Source organism: Halichoerus grypus, chromosome 9 (assembly GCF_964656455.1).
Source record: "Halichoerus grypus chromosome 9, mHalGry1.hap1.1, whole genome shotgun sequence".
NCBI classification, from domain to species: domain Eukaryota; kingdom Metazoa; phylum Chordata; class Mammalia; order Carnivora; family Phocidae; genus Halichoerus; species Halichoerus grypus.
In genome coordinates, this window is record NC_135720.1 from 94946855 (window position 1) to 94971513 (window position 24659).

At 34.1% G+C, this 24659-nt stretch overlaps 1 protein-coding gene across 3 annotated transcripts in view; it reads right to left on the reverse strand.

The window, feature by feature from the left end:
• The window catches only part of HCRTR2 (hypocretin receptor 2), a 108650-nt gene that overhangs the window by 50411 nt on the left and 33580 nt on the right, over positions 1-24659 (reverse strand). The window contains exons 2-3 of one of the 3 annotated variants that reach the window (XM_078055220.1): positions 17293-17325; positions 16306-16358 (exon numbers count right to left, since the gene is read on the reverse strand). The exons of 1 other annotated variant lie outside the window; for it this stretch is intronic. The gene's annotated coding sequence lies outside the window, so the exon portion shown is untranslated. The remainder of the gene's footprint in view (positions 1-16305; positions 16359-17292; positions 17326-24659) is intronic. One more of the 3 variants, XM_078055221.1, reaches the window with a different exon arrangement.

Below are 24659 nucleotides of genomic sequence, written 5' to 3' on the forward strand. Positions count from 1 at the left end.
AATAAGTAAGCCATGTAAGTGAGATTGTATCTCTTACAAACACTTGGGCCTTGAAATATCAACAGTTGGTATTTGATATTAAGAGATGACTGTGCCTGATATTAATTAGTTACTGAGCACCTTGAAAAGATCTGTACTACATATAGCAACATTTTAGTATATGTGCTGCCGAAGCGAGCACCATATAGCAACATTTTAAGCATTTTCAAATTTATTTAATTTTTGTAACACTAAAATAAGGTATAAACATTATGCTAACTGAATTTAGTCAGACCCAAAAGGCTAGTAATTGTATGCTTCCACTTAATATGAAGTATTTAGAGTAGTCAAATTCATTGAGACAGAGAGTAGAATGGTGGTTGCCAGAAGCTGGGTAGAGGGGAGAATAAGGTGCTCTTTTTAAGGGGAACAGAGTTTCAGTTTTGCAGGACAGAAAATTTCTGGAGATTAAGGTGATGGTTGCACAACAATGTGAAATACTCAACACCACTGAACTATATACTTAAAAATGGTTAAAATGGTAAATTTTAAGTTATGTATATTTTACCATAATTTAAAAAATGTCCATGATAAAAAGGGCCATAAAATGGAAAATAAATTTTTGAACCATAATGATGTCCCTCAAAAATCTTTTTTTTTAAAATGTGGGTCTTGAACTCATGACCCTGTGATCCTGAGATCAAGACCAGAGCTGAGATCAAGAGTCAGACATTTAACCAACTGAGCCACCTACGTGCCCCAAAAATCTTAAACACAGATTGAAAATGCCAGGGGACAATCTTAATTACTCGTTTCATAAGTTTTTTAAATGAATAGCTAAATAGTGAAATGCAATTATTCACAAATATTGTACTTCTAATGTATTAATGGCAGTTTTTAAGACAACAACCACATGATTTTATATACAATTTTTATTATTTGCAAAACCAAAGTATTATTTATTAGTATGTTGTGATATTATAATTTAGATAATATCTTAATAAAATATTGTTAATTTATTGGTTGTTTATTTATTTACATATATATGTATATGGGTAGATAAAATGATAATTCCTTGATTATATTACATATGTATAAAATGGTAAACATGTCAGAAAACTTAAAAAAAAATAATGTAGGGGGCGCCTGGGTGGCTCAGTCGTTAAGCGTCTGCCTTCAGCTCAGGTCATGATCCCAGGGTCCTGAGATCGAGCCCCCCATCGGGCTCCCTGCTCCGCGGGAAGCCTGCTTCTCCCTCTCCCACTCCCCCTGCTTGTGTTCCCTCTCTCGCTCTCTCTCTGTCAAATAAATAAATAAAATCTTTAAAAAAAAAATAAAATAAAATAATGTAGTTCCACCCTTTGCCACAAAGTGTCAGTGAGAGCCTTTGAAACTGCTTACCCTGTTACTTCAGGGTTGTTTTAAACATTAAATTATCTGCAAAATTCTTTATGCAGTCAAATGTTCTGTCCCTGATCTGCAAAATTCATTATAATGTAGATATAAATATATTTATTTCAATTAGGATTTTTCTAGACTAAAAACAATTTCTAAGAAAAGATAAAATGGCCAATATCTTTTAAACTACATGTAAATAAATGAGTTAGCTGAAATAAAACCATTTTTCTAAATGAAAACAACAACAATAAAAGGAATTGAAAACACATAGAAGATAGACTATATTTAACTTCTGTAAGAAATGTATCATGAAAGCAGGTCGTGGAATAGGGTCATCTAGAATCATTAGAGACTACAAACTTAAGAAGCAGGGAAGTTGATTACTGGGCTAGTCCTAAAAGGGTAAAACAAATTGCATGAAATCCTGAAGTATTTTCCTTTTTCTCACCTTCAGTGCACTTCACAACTCTGGTATTGGCCCATCTTCCTACTGTTAGTGTTGCCTTCTTCTCTTCCTGGGGCCAGTATAACAATATACCTGGCTCAATCTCCCATTCTCTACCTCCACACCTTGGCAACATTGTCTACAAATCCCTCTGTCTATAAATCTCTCCGTCTGTGATAAATCTCTCCATCTATAAATCTCTCCGTCTGTGCTCAGAAGAACAGTAAGCAAATGTGCCACTTCTTTTTCTACAAGTCTGACAGAGGGGATACTGCCAAGAGGCAGTGTGTGTGAAATGTACCACCCAAAAGGTTATCTAATATTAATAGAGAGCAAACTTAAAAAAAATTACTATATATGCATATATAACAATATGTTTAAAATGTTTTCATTTCCTCAAGAAAATATGAAAGTCTATAATTTGATAAATATGTTTTCACTGGCACCTGCTCATTATGTTAATGCAGGCAGGGGAATTCTCATGGAGACTAATGATGTCACTGTGGTGTTGATACCAGGGAGGTAATGTGAGGAATAATTAAGAAACCACAGTTAATAATTTGACTGGGAAGAGATTTAGAAAGACAGTATCATCACAAACACAGATGTGCAGGAAGGAACTGTACATAGAAGAACGTTAAAAAACAGAAAGACAAGGGAGCTAATAATTTACAGGAATCAAGTCCAAAAGAAATTCTTCAGAGAGGTAAAAATACAGTGAGAAAAGTGGGAAAAACTAGGTTTGACTTTTCTGCTGTCTGTTAATGGTATTATTTCTTTCAGGGTGAGGCTCAACCACAGATTGACACCAAGACTTTGTGTGGGAGCTGCCAGAGACCAAAACAGTGTTGCTATTAAGAGGTATTGCTAAGCTTTTGTGGCGGACCTATAGGAAGGTGAGGAGGGTGGAAGACAACATGGTCTTAGCATCTGCAGTTTTATTAATGACTATATTTGGTAGCTCTAACTTGGCTTCACTGGAATTTCTCTGGGGGGATATATCAACTTCATGGTTATCCATGTCTTATTACTTTTCACAGGTAAATCACTACAAGTTCCTATCCCCAGTGCAGGCTCTCAGAATTGCATCTGGATCTCTACCCCATCCTCAGAGCTGTTCAGGAACATAAAGTAAAACCTTATCTTTGGTCCCTTTGCACTACTTAACACACAAGTGACCTATCCTTTCCAGGATGTTTGATTTATATTTATCTTAATGCCTACAGTGAACTTTCCCTTGGGTCTTCTTTGTAGAAATATTTTCCTTCTTGTACATCATACATATCTTCAACCCTCTTGTCTTTTTCTCCCATATTCTTTCCACTTTGTTATTATTTACTCTCACAAGTTTAATTCTCATTTCTAGGAGACCAATTCCCAAAGTTATAACTCTAGTTCTTGGCTCTCCTTTGTTTTTCATATTAGAATTTCTAACTAGAATATTTTTATCTTCTAGTTTTTGCATCTTTACTTCACATTCAACTCATGGATCATGAAATGTATATAAATCTTGTTAAAGCATTTGGGCATTGTCCTGCAGATTATGGAGAATCAATGAAGGATTTTAAGCAAGGGGATGACCAGATCCCATCCTTCTCAAAGATGACTTAGAGAGAATGTAGAAATTATACATGCCCTGAAACTGGAAGCAGGGGGACCAATTTTGAGACTGTTTTAGAATTCTGAGGAAATAAGTTGGCAATGAAAGAATGGGGGAAAACTTAATGAATTCAAGAAATAATAATGAGGTTGAAATATAAGGCCTTGGTGAGGGATTAGATATGAAGACAAGGGAGTGAGAAAAACTGAGGATAATAAGCAAGTATTTTGCTTGATAGGTGGGGAGAAAATCATGTTGCTCCCTGAGCTATGGAATAAAGGAAAATAAGGGGGATTCATCTGGAAGTAGAGGTAAAGGACAAGGAATTCCCTTTTTCATATGTGAGTTGGAAACATTTGTTATCTATCCCACTGTCAATATCCATTTTGCATTTGGATGTAAGGGTCTATATTTCAGGAGATGTATTTCAATTATAGGTAAATATTTGGGATTAATCACAAGAGAGATAGCAATGAAAGCCAACTGAGTAAATAAGATCAACCAAGGATAACAACTAGAGTAAGAAGGGAAGGACCTAAGTCATACCTAGAGAATTGTGAAATTTTAGCCACATATTCTTGGATGGCAAATATCCAAGAAGTGTCAATTTTCCCCTGAAGTACTAACTATAATACTGAAGGAAACATTGGTTTTACTATTACAAAATAATTTCCATTTATGGTAGTGGCAGATAACCTTGCTGCAGACCAAACCTCGCATCTAAAACAACCAGAATCTCTTTAAGACCTTGGAACAGTACCTTTGCAATGAGTTGAAGTGACAATATCCTGGAGAAAAAAAAGAGGATGTTCACCTGACATTCAGCACTTCTTTTCTTCTCAAAGCTTTTGGCAATTTGCAAGCACCAGCTAAGTACAGAAGAAACAGCACCAGCCAATAATATGAGAATCTGAGCAGGAACTTGAGTAGTCTTACTGAACAGAGGGCAACATTGGAGCTCAAAGTCTGCCAACTAGGTAAACAACTCTGGCTTTCAGCCACAACCCCAAAGAGCAAACTCTAGTAAGGACGAACCTGAAGGAAACAAGCTCTCCTCAAGAATGATGCCTAGCTTCTAACATCTTCATTTACTAACTGGATAGAAGTTTTCTGTTCCAACACTAACAGCTGCCAAAACAAAAGCAAATTCTCTATAGGAGAAGATAACATCATCTATAACATCAAATAAGTTTTACAGTTTTCATATGAAATGTTACTTGTCCAATAAAAAAAAATCATCAGGCATATAAGAAGTCAATATCATATGACCAAAGTCTATAGAAAAATAAAAAATAATAAAGTTTTGAGAAATTTTAATAGAATTTAAATAATAAGTTCAAAAATTACATGATATCGTGTAGAATGTTAATAAAGAATTGGGAAAATATTCAAAGGGAAACTGCAGAACTTAAAAATGTGTTAACTGGAAACATGATAATGGCTTTAACAGAATATTAGATAGACAGAACTATCTAATAGGACTATCCAAACTAAAACTAATAGAAAAATATTTAAACTAAAAAATAGAGAAAAATTAAAATGCAGAAAAGAATATGAGTAATCCATGGTGCAAATTCTAAAATACATGTGATTGGGTTCTCAATATGTGAGAAGAAACATAGAATAAAGTATTTAAAAAGACAGTAGCCAGGAAAAGATATTATCCAATTTTTTTTAAAAAAACTTTAAAAACTAAAACCTGGGGTGCCTGGGTAGCTCAGTTGGTTAAGGGTCCGACACTTGATTTCATCTCAGGTCATGATCTCAGGGTCATGAGTTTGAACTCAATGTCAGGCTCCCCACTTGGCAGGGAGTCAGCTTGGGACTCTCTCCCTCTCCCTCTGCCTCTCTCTTTTTTGCTCTAAAATAAATAAATCAATCTTTAAAGAAAAAGAAAGAAAGAAAAACTAAAAGCCAAAGGTAGAGTCCTGGGACACATCACTGGAAATCTCATTCCAGATTAAAATTAGTAATTAATCAATATATTATCTTATTCTTCAAACTTTTTAGCAGTTACTTAAAAGATGTAATGAAAGGGCATATTTGTTAAATTTGAAGATGGCACAAAGCTTAGAGAGACAATATTTTGGATTCCACATGACTCAAAGTTCTTGTCAGGGTGGAGCAATGAGGGAAACTTAATATGAGCTATCATGGGAATAAATGTAGTCCTGCACTTAAGTTCAAAAATCCATTTTAGGTACATTATATTTTACCAGAAAAGAAAAGACTAAAGACATCTATCCGCAGATATCAGAAATGCTACAAAGCTCAACCAGGGGAAATATAAAACTACACCAAGTTATATTATAGCAAAACTGCTGAAAACCAGTTACAAAGGGAAAAATCTTAATTCAAGGGAAAAATGCTTCATTATCAGTGCATTATAATGACATTGACAGCTAAATTCTCAAAAGAAAATAAATAAGAAGCTAAAGGACAATAAAAAAAAATCTTTAAAAAAAAAAAAAGAAGCTAAAGGACAATAAAATGGTGTCATTGACATGTTGAAAGTAACAAAAATCTAAAATGGTATATTCAGTGAAAATATACTTGATAAATAAAGGTGAAAGAAAGTTGTTTTTAGAAAAACAAAAGCTGAAAGAACTACATTCCCAAACCAAAGGAAAAAATAAAGGGAGTTAGACAGAAAGAAAATCATCTCGGGTGTAGGTAAAAAACATAGAAAGTAATTAAAAATAATGGAAATGATAAGTATGTGAATAAACATCAATTATCATTGACTATATAAAATAATGATAAACATCATATCATCATCATCATCATCATCATCATGTTTTGTGAGGTTTTAATAACAACTGGAAAAAAGGAAGCAGGGCTAAATGAAGTTAGGTCAGTGTTCCAAGTTTATTGCAGTATTTAATAAGTGTTAAATATACTAATTTATATTAAAATGTATTATCATGACAGAGTTGTCATCTTCAGGGGAATCTCTAAAAGAAAAATAAGGGTGCCTGAGTGGCTCAGTTGGCTAAGCATCTGAATCTTTATTTTGGCTCAGATCATGATCTCAGGATTGTGAGATTGAGCCCTGTGTTGGCATGGAGGCTGCTTAAGAGTCTCTCTCTTCCTCTCCCTTTGTCCCTTCCCCCCCATAAATAAATAAATAAATAAATAAATAAATAAATAAAAGAATAACAAGTGAATATATAACTAACAAGCTAAAGGGGAGAAAAATACTTTTTTAAAGGCAAAAGTCAAGAAAAATTGAACACATGGGAAAAGGAAAAAACAAAGAGTAGGATAATAGATTTAAACCCAAATATACCAGTAATTACACTAAATATAAAGGTATCTGAAACTCTAATTAAAAGTCAAGGATTATTAGACAGGATAAAAAGAAAACTCAACTATATGCTCATTATAAGGAGCACACTTTTAATAAAGGGAAGCAACAAAACTAAAAATGCAATGGTGGGGAGATTTACCTTGCATTTATTTAAAGAATGATGATGTAGCTAAATTAATTTTGAACTAACTAGATTTTAAGACAAGAAGAATTACTTGATAAAAGGAGGGAAATTTTATAATAATGAAAGTATCAATCCACCAGGAAGGTATAACAAGTCCAATATCATAGCCTCAAAGATATATATAAAGCTAAGATAATACAGCCAAAGTGGGACTCACAGAGGGACATTATAAAATATCTTTCTAAGTAACTGGTAGAATAAACACAACAAAATCCACTTCAGATTCATTTAAATAACAAACTTGACTTACTATATCTATAAATTTCAATCTCAATCTCAATCTATCTGGAACACTGTATCCCAAAACTGAAGAATATACATTATTTTAGAGTATGTATTGTATTTGAACCAAAATTTACCATGGGGCTATAAAGTAAGTCTCAACACAATTCAAAAGATGAAAATCATAATAAATATCTTATTTGAACTTAGTAAAATTAAGCTAACATTCAACAATAAAGAAGTTGAAAAAAACCCCATAGATGTTTGAATTTCAGATAATGCACTTCTACATAACTCATGAGACATAGTTAAAAGAAAATAAAAATTAAAATATTTTGAACCGAATAATAAAGTACAAACTATCAAAATCCATGGAATGGAAAAGCTAAAGTTATGCTTAAATGTATATTAATAGTCGTAAGTGAATCTATTAGAAAACAAAAGCTGGAAGTTGATGATGTAGGTATCCATTTCAAAATGGTAAAAGAATAACAGAAAACTAAAACCAAAGACGGTAGAAAAATATAAAGAACTGAAATAATCAACTATAGAATAAATATACAAGAAGTAGAACCAAAAAACCAAAATTTGAAAACTAGTAAAATGATTAACTTCATAACAAGGTGAACAGAAAAACAAAGAAGTCAGAAATATCAAAATCAGAATTTAAAAAATGTAACTTTATTATAAATCTTATGTGCATTAAAGTATAGAGAATATAAGAAAAATGTCATTAAATTTCAAAATTTAGATGAATTAGACAATTTCTCTAAAAATATAGTTCATCACAATTGACACAAGAAGAAATAGGAAATCTGAGGTGACATAACAATTTGAAAAATTGAATCTATAATTGGAAAAAAAGAACTTTTTCATAAGGAAAACTCCAAATCCCTACTTTACTGATGAATTCTTCTAAACATTAAAGGTATAAATTAAATTTTTCAAAATTGAAGCAAAGAGCACACTTCCCAATTTTTTATGAGGCCAATAAAAATCTTGGTATTAAAGACCTGGAAAAGATATTTCAAGGAAAGAAAGTCATAAGCTCATGAACTCTTTTGAAAATAAATTTTAACAAAACATCAGCAAGACAAATCTAGTGATATATGTAATAAGAATAATACATTGCTACCAATTAGGGTATTTCTTCTGGAATATAAATTTGGCTTAATGTGGAAAGTCACTCAATGTAATTCACAATATTAACAGAAAAAATGTACAAGATTTATATGATCTTTCAATAAATGCAGGAAAACAATTTGTTATAATTCAGCACCCACTAATAAATTCTTAGCACTGTAGGAGTAGAAGGGCTCTTCCTCAATCTGAAAAATACTGTCAACAACAATGACAAAATTTGCTAATTCTCATCATCTTTCCCCTGAAGATCAGGAATAAGTAAATGATTCCTCCCAATGGCCATATTAATTCAGCACTGTGCTAGAGTAGTACAATAAAGTAATAAAAAGAAATAAAATGCATAAAGTTTAGAAATGATGCGATAAAACCTACTATTATCCACAGAGGGCATAATTTTGCAAGTAAAAGTGTAGAAGAATCAGCAGATAAACTATTAATCTTACTAAATGAATTTATCACACTTGGATATGAAGTAATACATAAAATATACTAAATCAATATATAAAAGGTATAATATAGAGAGAAATCAATTTTGTTTCTATAAACCACCCACAACTAGAAAAATGCAATTTAAAAAGATGACATTCATAATAACATAAAAATACTGAATATCTAGGAAAGATTTGGTGAGAGATGCATACAACTTCTACACAGAAAATTATAAAATAGGGATGCCTGGGTGGCTCAGTCGGTTAAGTGTCTGCCTTTGCTCAGGTCATGATCCCAGGGTCCTGGGATGGAGTCCCACATCGGGCTCATTGCTCAGCAGGGAACCTGCATCTCCCTCTGCCTGCCTCTCTCTCTCTCACTCTCTCTCTCCCTCTGACAAATAAATAAATAAAAAATCTTTAAAAAAAAGAAAATACAAAGTATCATGAGAACAACTGAAAAATAAATGGAGGGATAAGGCCATATTCATAGAAGAATAACTATTATAAGAATATCAATTTTCTCTAAACTTGTAGAGATTCAATGTAATCTTAAGCAAAATCTCAAAATTTTTCAGTGAAGATTGACAAATCTCCCATCATTATGACCCTGGGACAGATAAGCATTTATTGAAAAGATTTCCTTTAAACATTTCTTGAAAAGAGTCCTTTAAAAATATTGAACATAAAGGAAAATTTTGATCAGCTAACCCACCCTAAAGTTAAGGTGCATCAAAAGTGCATAAAAATGCATGCCACAAAGTGAGAGCAGATATTTCCAATGCATTTATTTGTAAAAGGTCAATTTGCATAATTATCTCTTGATGTTAATGGGTTTTGTTTTTGCTTCTGTTTTTGTTGTTGCTTTTAATATATGTTTTATTGAAGTATCACACATGTAGAAATATGTACAAATGAACAAAACCATAAATTTATCACTAGACAAAGTGTACCTGCCCCTGTAACTACTACCCAGACCAAGAAAAAGAATGTGGCCAAAATCCCTACTCTATTCACATTTCCTCTACACCAGTATGCTCCTGCAACCAAAACAATCTGTATCCTTATTTGTAACACCACAGACTAATTTTACCTGTTTTTAACTTTATTTAAATGGAATCAAGATGTATGTGTTATATTTTGCCTGACCTTCACTGTTATGTTTTTCAAGTTTATTCATATTATATAGGTAACTGTAGTTACATAATTTTCATTACTGTATAGTATTCCAATCCACAATTAGACTGTTATTTATCTACTCTACTACTGATGGACATTTTGGTTGGTTCTAATTCAGGACTATTGTAAACAAGGCTTCTATGAACATTCTTGTATATGCATTTTGACAGACATATGTATGGGTTTCTGTCAGTTACATATCTAAGAGTGAAATTTTAATCATAGAGTATGCATTTGACCACCATTACTACATAACTGTCAAAGAGTTCTCCAAAATGGTTATTGCGGTACCTGTTTTTACTCCTACCAGCAGGTGTGAGTGTCTCAGTTTCTTTACATTTTTGCCAACACTTGGTACTGTCAGTCTTTTCTCATGTTAGGTATTCTATTGGGTCAAATTTAACACATTTTTATATGTATATTGGCTATTTGAAAATGGAAGAGAAAATTAAGAGAAAGGATTCAAAATCATAGTACCTACTTATACTTTGGCACTATTTACATCATTTTGCTCACATAAATCCCTGGAAGAGTTTGTGTCTGAAAGTGTCTTCAGTGAAGACTGAAAACAATAGAATGGCCTTTTGGATAAGAGGATGGACCACTTTAAATGTGTTTTCACCTGAGATAGAGACTGAAGGAAAACCTTTCTGTTGTGACATAGGTACATTATAATTATAAAAAGTCCACTCTCTGCTACAAAGCATACTGATTTGTAAATTATAGTAATTTTTATTTAATGACCATAAGTAGATCTGCTATTTATTACTACATGCTTTACTAAATAATTTAAAACCATATTTCACTTGCCACCACTGAATGTATTTGTAATAACTGAGTAAAGAAGCGGAAAGAGGGACTGTTTGCATCTTTCCCAAGTATTACTAATTTTAGGTTTGTCCTGGGTTCTGACATTCACGTGAAGTTTGATAATATTGTATAATAACCCTTTAAAAAAACAGATTTATTAATATTAAAAAATGTATCTTTGTTTCCCACTTGGCTATGTAAAATGTATCTCACTTTTCTTGGATCATAAGACATTCAGTTCTCCAAATCACTGCTAAGAGTCTGGCGCAATATAAAAATATTGTTTTCTGAAAGAAAGTAGCCTAGTTTTTAAATCATCAATCTACTTGTATTGAAATTTTTCTCTTCAAACAAAAATAGATGCTATGGAGGTAAAGGTAACACATTTTGGTATTAAAAAAAACCCAATTCAAATCCCAGTTTCAATTTCTTTTAACCTTTGGCAAGTTACTTATCTCTCTGCTTCAGTTTTGACATGTATAAGATTGGGATACTTGTATCTATCTCATAAGATTGTTTTAATGAACATAAAAGTACTTGGCACAGAGCTTACAACATAAATGCACAATAGACGTCCACTAAAAATTATATGGTTTTCAACAGAGTGAATCAGCTTAATAAAACTCTCCCGCAGTTATCTCTGTCATCCAAAAACAAAGACTTCTAGCACTGGATATTTTTAAAATTTCACTGGATGGGTGCCTGGGTGGTTCAGTCAGTGAAGCATCTGTCTTGGGCTCAGGTAATGATGTTGGGGTCCTGGGATCGAGCCCCCATTGGACTCCCTACTCAGCGGGGAGTCTGCTTCTCCCTCTCCCTCTGCCCTTCCCCCCCCCACTTGTGCTCTCTCAAATAAATAAATAAATAAAATCTTTAAAAAAACAAATTAGGGGCGCCTGGGTGGCTCAGTCATTAAGCATCTGCCTTCGGCTCAGGTCATGATCCCTGGGTCCTGGGATCGAGCCCCATATAGGGCTCCCTGCTCAGTGGGTAGTCTGCTTCTCCCTCTCCCTCTACTGCTCCCCCCTGCTTGTGTTCCCTCTCTTACTGTCTCTCTCTGTCAAATAAATAAAAATCTTTAAAAAATAAATAAATTAATTAATTAAAATTTCACTGGAGATTCTAATCTTTACGGGATAGCTAAAACCTGACCTGTAATCAGTGATCAATAAACATTTCCTAATTTTAGAGCTCCCACTGGGTAAGGTAAGATGACATCCTTTTAGACAGCATGTCAGAGAAAGTGATTTTTTATTTTGACTCAATGCAAGAGGAAAAAAAAAAAAATGTCCACCTGGCTCCTCTAGACAAGAGCAATGGCATAAAAGGCCGCAGCTGTTCAAAACTCACATCCCATGGATTCAGTGAAAACTCCCAAGAAAATAGGAATTGTGTGGTGCATTTTAATAAGTGAATATGTAAAGATTGTATTAATTAATTGTCCATTTGACTAAGTAATATTCATACCCCAGTGAATGGATATGAAAGTGAATTACATGCAAATTAATGTAAATAGTTGCACATTGACAAAGAAAGGATGCTCTTTGGAACAACTATTAGTATTGTTAAGTTTTTAATTATATGCTGAAACTAAATGTTTCTGTCAGTATGGATCTTTGAAATTTAAAAAAAAAGAAATAATTTGATACACAAAAAATATGTTTCAGAAAACGGGTTAGGACACATCTGTTCTGTGGAAGATGGTGGACAATTAACAAAGATGGAGAAAGTAATCACAGTGGGAGGAGCAGGGTGAAGGTGAGAAGCTTATGAGTTTCATTTTGAAAATGTTAAATTTGATGTGCTTAAGGAATATCCATCAAGAAATATGTTGTGGTGTAGTTAAATTTAGAGCAACAACAAACAAAAAAAATATATGATTGAAGATAGAGTCACCTAGGATGATACAGCATTTATTAAAGGGACGCCTTGTCAAAATAAGCCCATGATGTCTTATCTCAGAATTTTGCAAGTCTTGGCAATCTCTTTCCTTTAATGGCTGAGTTTATTGCATTTTCTTCTTTTCCTTTCTTTTTTTTTTTGGTCAAATAATACTTTATAATAACTGAACCTATTATATTAGGTTCATACATTTCTAATTTGAAAAGACATGAAGCAGACATTTGTTGGTACAGATTCTTGCTTCCTTTACTTAAAAAATGTAAGTGCCTTGTTCTGAATGATAAATCAACAACCTCAACACTTTTAGTTGTTAAAGGGGGTGTTTCTTTAATTCTGTTCTCTATTAAAAAAGAGAGAATGATCCACTGTATAATTTCATATGGATACTTTGTTCTTGCTTCTCTTCTTAAAAGAGAGTATTTTTCTCTCCACATGTTTAATTTTGTTACAGTAACTTTAAAAAATGAAAAAAATGAAAATTCTGATGGCCAAAGATTAAAAAGTACTCAATAGAATATGTAAGTCTATGCCTATTATTATAAGTGAGTGCTATTTATAATTTTCATAGACTTTTGCTTAGTTACTAAAATGTGTATAGATGCTACTGTAAGTAGAACATTGATGGGACTGTTTTTCAACTAAATTGTGTCTTTTTCTCAGTGCTTACTCATACCACATCTCTGAGTGACATTATAGTCTGGAGGTGGCATGGGAAAGAGCCCAGGAGTATAGTAGTTATGGGAAGTAGCAATTACCTGGGCTAATCATGAAAATATTAAATTACCTGATTTTTCTCACTGACTTCTCACAGCCCCCAATACAGGTTTTGTATAGAACTCCAGCAAATTCTCTGCCATTCCAGACACAGGTTGGGATTTGAAGGGGTTGACTGGTTCTGAATCAGGGAAAGATACAGAGGCCAATATGCAGTATGGGCCTTGGTCTTGTTGGCTAGAAATGAACTAGAAAGGAAGTCTTTGAACTGTTTCCCTGGGTAGTAGCATTCAGAAGACTGAGCCACACTTAAGTTTTTGAGTGAGTTCTTAATCATTAATTCATTATTTCAACACATATTTATTAAAGATAATATTCCACTTTGCAAAAATAACTTACACATGTTTTGCCATATGATCATTCATTTTGTGCAAAATACAAAATCATGTACTGTGGCTTGAATTATTTTAATCCATTTTCAAGTATTTGTGTATCCATTTATATTAAGTGGAAATTCATATAGTAACTAATATATGCCAGTCATTATGATGGGTGATAGTGAAAAATGTTCTGATGTCATTCCCTCAATATTTCCCCTGCACATGCCAGGATAGATCAATTCAGGAAAAAATAATATAATTTCCCTAACTCATCTCTGTAAACCATATTGTACATGTTAAATTCATTTTAGTTCGCTTAAATGGATTCCCTTTAAATTCATGCATAAACTCTTCTTTAAACCATTTTATACATTTTGAAAAAATTCTTGAAATTTCTGAATTAAGTCATGACTGCTGCTGGTCTATGAACTAGACTTTGAGTAATGAAGCTCTAAAGATCCTGTCATCTCAAACTCTTCCTTGTTGTTGCTGCTGTTATTATTATTATTAGAGATACTGGTGCAAATACCACCCATAAAAAAAAAAAAAACAAAGTATTTATGAAGTTTATGGTCATTGGTCAAATCTGAGTCATTGTTACATCTAGACTGATACTACAGAATTTAAAATGGGATGGAGAGGGGCGCCTGGGTGGCTCAGTTGGTTAAGCATCTGCCTTTGGCTCAGGTCATGATCCCAGGGTCCTGGGATAGAGCCCTGCTTCGGGCTCCTGCTCAGCGGGGAGTCTGCTTCTCCCTCTGCCTCCCCCCCTCCTCATGCTCTCTCTCCCTCTCTCTCTCTCTCTCAAATGAATAAATAAAATCTTAAAAAATAATAATAAAATAAAATGGGATGGAGAGATCATGAAAAAATCTCAGCTATTTTGTGGTTAAAGGTGTCATTTTAGAATAAAGATAAAGAAATTCAAATGTTTAAAAAGGTTTACGAATACAAGAGAACTCTGTGTGTAAGAAGTTTTCACTTGATACAGCAAGTTGAATGAGACCCCAACGGATAAGTGGAATGTAGATGAAATCTCAGGGGTTATTAGTTTGCTGCAAAATATTGTGACATGTTATTGGAAAATTTTTTGGTTTACTTATAAGGTCTATCAGCATTATAACTAGTAGTTTACTAAAGAAATCTTTGTGGGTTCAATGCAAAATAATGGATGTAATGAATATTATGGCCTGACTTCTCAATAGTCACAGATCATACAGTGTTGGAAGTCCTACATTTCAGTCTACTTTTCAAGCTAGTGATGTTTTAAACATCACCAACTGAATTCACAAGCTAAGGGTGGCTAAACCCTGTAATAGCACATATCGAACTTCCACATTTTGATTTTTATAATTAAACTCTCTATTTTCTTTCCAAATTGGAAGCAAAAAACTCTTGTTCGCCAGGTTTAAACTTCTTTGAACTCTTATATACAAATTTCAACCCATACAATACAATTTTTGCCCCCATTCTGCTTGTCTGATCTTCCCCTGCTCTATCATTATTCATGTTATGCTATACGTCCACATGCTCTTTCTGCTATGATTCTGTTCTTCATCGCCTTCCTGGTGGTCCTCTTGCTACTTCAACCATGACTTCTGCATTTGTTCCGAATCTTAACTGACTCCTCCCTCACTGTCTGTTTGCACCACGGTGCCTCAGGCCCAAACAAACTAACCTACTGAAACATCTTTCAGACTCTAACCAGTGCCTAAATAATGTCTTGTTTCCCAACTGTCAAATCATTACTTTTTTGGATAAATAATAATTGTTATGTCCACCTTGATATATTTTCTCTGAACTCTCTGTACTGGGATGTTGATATCTTCATTATATAGATTTATCTACACTCCTAAATCTCAATTTTATTTTAAGTTTAATTCTGTTTATCTTTCCATTTTCTCCTTTCCTTGTTCACAGTAGAAATTGGCTCTCCATTTTTAATTCCTCCCATTTTTGTCACCAAGTATAACTAAGAGCATCTACTTTGAATCAGGTACTATGCATCACAGGGAAACTAGAGATGCATATGATGCAGTACCTGTTCTCAGAATAATCCAGTTTCCATAGGAATAGAAAACAATTATAGGAACATCCAAAGACAACCAATATTCAAATATTTAATTCCATGTGACTGCTAGATATATTGTACAAGAATAGCTCTTCATGCTGTACCAAATTCCCCATCCAAATACATATCTGAGAACATTAATGCTTTTTATGTTACAGAAAATTAGGATGGGTTTTATATGTGCACATAAACACACACACACACACAAACACATTCAAGAAATGGGGGAGAGAAACTGGAATCAGATAGAACTGATATCCAATTCAGGTTCCAATACATAATAATAGCTCTGTGACTTTGGTCAACATATTTCAATGATCTAAAACTAATGCGGACACTAATCCCAACCACATGAAATTAATGTAAAAATTAACAGAAATAACACACACTGACATCTCTATGTCTGACTTCTAGTAAACAGCCAATAAATATTTGCCGACTGAGTGGGTGTCAACCACTTACTACTAGTGTATAATCTTATCTAAGTCACTTAAATCTCTTAAGCCATAAAGGTAACCCTGGGATAAAAATAGTACTGACCTCATAGAATGCCGTAAGGGCTAAGTGAAGAAATCCAAGTAACAGAACAATGCCTGGCATGCAAAAGAAATACTCAGTAAACATCAATTATGATTAATATTAGATTATGATAATTTTTCTTTGTTTTACTTCACCCATATTTAAAATTTAAGTTCTATCACTTTCATAAAGTAGATGCATTATATTTGAAATAAGAACAGCTATTTTTTAATGAAAAAAATGCTTCAGTAATATCTATGTCCCGTTTTCATTAGATCTTTGATACTGTAAACAATCTTCTGGAATTTGACATCACTTCACAAGCCCATAGAGCTCAGAGATTGAATATAAGTACAATGAATTTAGGTGTCCTTAAACTTCCCTTATACATATCGATCTTGTTTTTTTTTTCCTTTCTGACTCCATCCTGAACAAATAGAAAGCACTTTAGAGCACTTTAATTCATCTTATATTAAAAAAATAATAAATCATCTTATATTGTAATATGGGTTTAATGAAGCTTATGAAGCCACAGAGGAAAAAAGAAAAAGGAGGACAATGAGAAAGGAGAAAATTGAGTACGATGGAGGGGGCATAAGGTTCAACACACTCTCTAAAGATATATGCATGGTGACATTTGATAGCTACTGCTCTTATAAATATCCCATGGATTCCATAACCCAATGTCCCTGAACTTAAAATCATCTTTTTTACCCCTCTCATTACACACTGATGCTCGGTGAAGTAAGGACAAAACAGTCTGGCCTCTCAGTGTCGTAGGGATGGAATGAAAATGTTTTGTCAATGATAAGCATGTGAAGTAGGGCTTATCAAGCATTTTAAGTACAAAGACTCTTATATAAGGCAAAGAATGCCAAAAGCATTTAATAGTAGTTATACTTTAAAAGAAGTTATTATACTTAATAGAAATTATATTTTAGTTTCTGTTGATTAATAAAATAATTATAATTTCAATTTAATTATAGTAAAATGTTTAAATACACTTACAGTTTATTAATTACAGCATCATTCTTCATTCATCTGAAAAATATAAGTATATGCACATGGAATTATAACATACTGTGTTGGCATTACCAGGTACTTGAACATTGCTGAATGAATGAATGTATGTATAATTTACATTTTCCTTATCCATACATCCATCGATGGACACTTAGGTGGTTTTCTACCTCTTGGCTATTGAGAATAATGCTGAGAATATTGAGAATAATCCTGCAATAAACATTGGAGTGCAAATATCTCCTCTAGATCTTGTGCTTTATTCCACATGGTCAGAAAAGATACTCAGTATGATTTCAAGCTCAAATTTATTAAGACATGTTTTGTGGTCTAACATGTGCTCTCTCCTGGAGAATGTTCCAAATTGTGCTTGAGAGGAATATGTGTTCTGCTATGTTGAGGTGTTTTGTATATGTCTGTTAGGTGTATTTGGTCTATAGTGTTGTTCAAGTCTTCTGTTTCATTATTTGATATTCTATATGGATGTTCTATTCATTACTGAAAGTGAGGCACTGGGGCACCTAGGTAGCTCAGTCGGTTAAGCATCCAACTCTTGGTTTCAGCTCAGGTCATGATCTCAGGGTTGTGGAACTGAGCCCTGCATGAGGCTCTGCACTCAGTGAGGAGTCTGCTTGAGATTCTCTCTCTCCCTCTCCCTCTTGTGTGAATTCTCTCTCTCTCAAAATTAAAATCTTAAAAAATCTTAAAAAATTTTAAGATCTTAAAAAAATCTTAAAAAAAAAGTGAAGTACTAAAATATCCTATTGTCACATTGCTATCTAGTTCTCCTTTTATTTCTGTCAATGTTTGCTTCATATATTTTTGTTTCTGATATTGGGTGTGTATATATTTATAATTGTTATATATTCCAGGTGAGTTCACCTTTTTATCATTATTTAATGTCCTTTGTCTTTTGTGATAGTTTTTGACTTAAAGTCTTTTGTCTGATATAAGTAAGGCTCTCTTGGTTAATATTTTATTTGTATGTAATATCTTTTCCCACCCTTTCACTTTCAGCCTATGTGTGTCTGTGAATCTAAAGTGAGTCTTTTGTACACATCTTTTAGATGGATCTTGTTTTGTTTTTTTTCTTAATCCAATTAGCTAGTCTTTTTGTTGGTAGTTTAATCCACTTATATTTAAAGTAATTGCTATAAGGAAGGACTTAACTATTGCTATTTTGTAATATGATTATTTTTGTCTTATAGTGTTTGTTTTTGTCCCTCTTTTTCTCTCTTGATGACTTCTTTTTTGATTTGTTGATTTTTCTTTTTGTAGTGATATACTTTGATTCCTTTCTGTTCTTTTGTGTATCTTCTTTAGGTATTTTCTTTGTAATTACCATGACGCTTACATAAAAGAGCTTATGGTTATAAAAGTCCATCTGAAGCTGATCACGACTTAACTTCAATTGCATGCAAAAACTCTACACTTTTACTTCTCCTCTTCAACACACACTTTATGTTGTTGATGTTACAATTGCCATCTTTTTACATTATGTATCCATTAGCATATTTTGTGGTCATATTTATTCCTAATACTTTTAACTTATAATAGAATTAAAATGATTTACAAACTACCATTACAGTATTGTATTATTCATTTTTTGTCTATTTATTTACCTTTACTAGTGAGTTTTATATTTTCACATGCTTTTGTGTTGTTTAGTGTTCTTTCATTTCAACTTGAAGAACTTCTCTTAGCATTTCTTGCAAGGCAGGTCTAGTGGTGATGATCTCCCTCAGTCTTTGTTTTTCTGGGGAAGTCTTTATATAATCTTTATTTTTGAAGGACAGTTTTGCCAAGTATAGTATTCTTTCTTGGTAGTTTCCTTCTTTCTATACTTTGAATGCTGACTTTTCTGGTCCTGAGAAATCCATTGATGGTCTTATGGGGGCTTTCCTGCACATGATGAGTTACTTTTCTCTTGATCTTTTTGAAATTCTTTGTCCTTGGCTTTTGACAATTTAATGGTTCTCAGTGTTGTCTTCTTTGGGTTCTCCTATTTAGAATCTTTAAGGCATCATGAATATGGATGTTCATTTTCTTCCCCAGATTTGGGAAATTTGGGGCCATCATTTCTTTAAATTAGCTTTCTGCCCCTTTCTCTCTCTCCTCCCTCTGGGACATCCATTTTCATATATTGGTCTGTTTGATGGTGCCCTATAATTCCCTTAGGCTTTCTTTACTCTTTTTCATTATTCATTTTTTTTGCTCTTCTGATTGGGTAACTTCAAATGACCTGTCTTCAAGTTTACTGACTTTTTCTTTGGCTTGATCAAGTTCATTATTGAACACATCTAACAATTTTTTAAATTAAATTACTGTATTCTTCATTTCCAGAATTTCTGTTTGGTTCTTTTTAAAATTTTATCTTTTTTTTAATATTCTCATTCTTTTCATGCATGGTTTTCCTGAGCTCATCGAACAGTGTTTGTGATGTTTATTTTGAATTCTTTCTCTGATAAATCATATACTTCTGTTTATTTAGGGTCAGTTTCTGGATTTATTTAATATTCTTGATTGGGCCAAGTCTCCCTGTTTCTTCTTGTGTCTTGTAACTGTGTTGGCATCTACATGTTAAAACAAAACAACATACAAAAATAAACAAACAAAAAACAATCTCATTCAATCATTTTGGACTGGCTCTGTACAGGAAAAGGCTTTCACCAATCAGCCCATTTAGAGATTCTGGGGACCTATCAAACCTTGTCTATGGATGAGTCTTCTGGATGTGTGTGTGTAAATTCCTAGTTAGAGATAGTTGCCCCCCCACACACTTTTTTTTTTTCCAGGAGATTGTAATCTCTTATTCCTTCTGGTGCTTGTCTATTGTATTGTGGGTCTTTTGGAAAAGTAGCAAGCTGCTTAGCTCTCTTTTGTTCTCAGTGGTCCCCAGGCATCTAGAATATGTGGGGTTTCATCAGTGCTCTGGGACAGGTGAGGCAAAAACTAGTGCTGCTAGCAGTCACCAAAGAAGCTGGAACTTTAGATATATGTTCTAACCCCTTCCTTGTGCAGGGAGAAACTGGCTGCTTGAAATTTTCTCCTGCTCATTCCCCACTAAACCAGGGGGAGGGACTCTGGTGAGTAAATGCATGCTAGTCCAAACATTGCTTCTTTTCTCAGTGGCCCCCAACCTGGTGCCATTCCCTGTCAGTGCTCAGATTTAGGTAAGGCAGAAACAAGATCCTTTGGCAGGCCCCTGAAGTCTGAATGTTAGACATACATTTCAGTCTTCTTTTTTCTCAGGGGAGAAATTTCTTTCCAATTGCTTTGTGGCATGCTGTGAAATGGGCTATGGTGAGTGAGTGCCACAAATTTTCCTACCAGTTTTGATGTGGCTCATTTCATGTTTGTCTGGAATGTAGAAGCCTGTTAATATGTTTCTGAATTTGTCACAAAGGAAATTGGCCCATGTGTTGTTGAGTTAGTATTTCTGTTGGGTGAAGAAGGGCATCTGGGGCTTTCTATCTTGTTGTTTGACATCTTGTTGATGTCACCATGAGGTACTTATTCATTTTAAATTCTCCCCACATTTTTAATAAGTGGCAAAACCCATAGCAAATAATTTAAATAACTGTTGTTTGCTTTATATGTTAAAAATCTTAAGATGTCATAAGATTGTCACCTTATTGAAACTTGACTTTTAATAAACAGCCAGCACCCTCTGTACCCACCAAAGCTGTACATGTTGCTATTTCATGTTCTTTCTTCTTTGTTCCATTCTACCTTCTCAAGTTCTTCAATACCTCAGGCCTTTATGCTCTGTACTGGCACCTTCTTGTTCCTACCAAGGTTTTGACCTTGTTATGCTGTTCTTCTTCTTTTTTTTTTTTTGTCTGCCTGCTCTCCTCCTACCTCTCTTTCCTTTCATGTACTTTAATTTTATTCTTTTCCCTGAGAGTCACCCAGCCATAATCTGATCCACACCAGAATGGAAACCAAGATTCACAGTTATAATGCCAATGGAAGAGCATAGCAAGTTATCCCATTAAACAAATGAGCACTTTTCTAGTATCTCTTTGAGGCACTGACATTATTTAGGAGGTCTAAATAATTGGACTTTTAAACTAGGCAACCCCTTGTCAGGTAAATTTTGATTAGACTAAGGAAATGTTGCATCAGTTATGATGTGTTTGTTAGTAGAGAACAGCTTAAACTACAAGGACACTTATTATTTAACAAGAATCCAGACAAATTCTGTCTCAAGGTCAGGTCAACACTTTGTGAAATAGAAAGGACCCAATCTCTTTCTATTCTTCCACTCTGCCATTTCAGTGTATGACTTTTATCCTAAACTTAGTTATAAAATATCTACCTCAAATCTTGGTATCATATTCTCTCATAACTGCATCCAAGTCAGGAAAGGCTCTTCTCCTGGTGCTGCTTTTGTTTTCTGTTAGATAGCAAAACCTTTATTAGAATCTCCAAAATTTAAATCCAATTTGCTAAAAGTTATTGGCATGTCCACCTCCAAACCAGTCATTGGGAAAGGGAAACAGGATTGATATCGTTGCTTTAGAAAAATCATGATTCATCACTGAAGCTAAGCGTATGGTTACTTGAACAAATTTGGGATGCCTTTAGTAAGGAAAAACGGGGAATGGCATGAGTAGGTATCTACCCATGTCCACCTTAGTGTCATTTCCAAAGATATATAGTCTTGAAGGATCAAAATTCTTCCACTCACACTAGAAGCAAACCTCATACTTAGGATAGAACTGCAGCCTTGGAGGACTGCTTAGGATATGTCATATTCATCTTGCATCGTCAGTACTGGCATAGGAATTTATGAACAAGTGCTGGACATTCAGCATACAGATATCTGTAAAGACAGGTATTTCTTCATGTGGGGGATTAATTTAACATTAGTTGCTGTTAAGCTTTTATAGAGAGAGCTTGTGCTAAAGAGGGGATAAGATAGCCATGATTTCTACTCTCACAGTACTCATGGGCCAGGTGATGAGATATCATTGAACAAATAATAACAATAAAATAAGGTAGGTGTTGTAAACAGTCCAGCTTGCTGTGAGACTACATATCCCAGTACCTTGGGAATTATTAAAAGCTTCCCAGAGGAAGGGGTATTCAAGTTGAGACCTAAAGGAGAAGTAAGAGCTGGCCAAGCAGCTCCACATCAAGATCACTGTATGTGCAAAGGCTCAACGTCAGGGAAGAATGGCACATTCAAGGATCTGAGGGAAATTTAATAAGGCTGGATGGCAGAGTTTGGAAGGAAAGTCATAAAAGATGGGACTAGGTCATGAAGGGCTTTTAAAAATACCAAGGCATTTGTAATTTGTCCCCACCTACAACAGAAAGGGACAGGAAACACATAGGGCTTGAATTAAATTAAATACTGAGCAAAATGGAGATTTTAGGCATAGGAAAAAAAGGGTCCATCTTTTCCTACCAATATTTAGGCAATATGTCTTTTCCAGAACCAAACAGAGTATTACTTGCAAGCATTTTGGCAGCGAGATGAATTATTTTTTTTAAGATTTTATTTATTTGGCAGAAAGCACAAGAACACAAGCGGGGGCAGTGTCGGGCAGAGGGAGAGGGAGAAGCGGGCTCCCCACTGAGCAAGGAGCCCGACACAGGGCTCAATTCCAGGACCCTGGGATCATGACCTGAGCTGAAGGCAGACGCTTAACCAACTGAGCCACCCAGGTGCCCCTATCGAGATGAATTATAATCATTTGCAAGATACTTGTAAGATTGAAGGTCCAGGACATTCATACTTTGAAATTTACTGTACCTTTATAATTTTTATTTATTTTTATGACCTCATGATCAAATTCTATAAAATACACTTGATCTCAGCCAAAAAGCAGAGAGGCAATCAAATTCTATAAAATAAAACAGACTTGATAATACTTTTAATAAGTAAAAACAATGTCAATTGATGTCCAAAAGGGCTCTTAAATCCAAAAGAATGTGGCAAAGTCAAGTTGTACTGGTCAAGGTCTTTCTCCTGCAAGCTAAAGAAACCAACTTTAGCATATGAAAAGAAGTAGAAATGTGTTATAAGGATGCAAGCATGTCTTACAGAGCCCAGAGATGTTCATATCTGGCCATTGAAAGGGACTATGATCAGGAAATGGAAAACCATCAGGGCCATATCTCTGTGTCTTGTTCTCTGTCCTGTCCTTGCTTAACTATTTTAGTCTTCTCTTTGTTCTCTCTGTGGACTGGGTTTCTCAGATCCCCCCTGCAACAGTAGAATATGAGGACCTGTCTCATTTTAATATAAATGATGTCAGAGATGAGCTAAGCTTCTCAGTTCATATATAAATTTTAAGAAGAAAATATCTGAGTGACCCCAGGGCAGATGTCCACCCCTGGTCTATTCAATGAAGATCAGAACTACAGGGCTACAGAGTTGGTATTTGCTGGCCATCCAGTCGTATAGTTTTGGAGAAGAGGTCCCCCCAAAAGATGTCCTTTTGAGCTAGGAAAAAAAAATCCAAAATTCTATTACAGCACTAACAAACTAAAGACTTCTCCTATTCTAATAATTGTGTTATTAATGATATTAATCATTCAAATTATGTAGGCATACTATATCTATGATTACACCAGCCTAAGAAATAACACATTTCTAATAATCCTCTGTATCTATGTATTTTATTTGTTAAAATAAGAGAAGCTATGCTGGGATGCCTGGGTGGCTCAGTTGGTGAAGCAGCTGCCTTTGGCTCAGGTCATGATCCTGGGGTCCTGGGATCAATCCCTGCATTGGGCTCCCTGTTCAGCGGGGAGTCTGCTTCTCCCTCTTCCTCTGCCCCTCCCCCCCTGCTCATGTACTCTCTCGCTCCCTCTCAAATAAATAAATAAGATCTTAAAAAAAAAAAAAAAAGAAAGATAAGCTATGCTGAGTTAGATAGTTTAGAATGGTGCCATGCTGAAAGATAAACCAAAGAACATTTGTGGGAGAACTGTTCCATTCAATGAGGGATTCTATAATCTTTCTCTAAGCCAACTTTTTTGATTGATAAATCTTTTCCACTGACACTTAAATAGCATGATTAAGCCTCCTTTATTATCTGACTCATTAGTACATGAATTCAGGTAGCCTAGAAATTAAATCATTATCTCATGAAGCATGCCAATAACATATGGAAGAATATAATTGTTCAGAACTCCCTTGGGGGTTCTACTTTAATGGATTTAGAAAACAGTCTGATATCCATTACTATTCTGTTAACACAGCACAAAACTTAAATGCAATGAGTTAACTTTGAAAAAACATCTATAATAAAATAATCACGGTAAGTAAAATAAAAATAATTTTTCAATTATTTCAAACATTTTTCAGTACTTCACATCTTCTTTCTGAGAGATGCTTC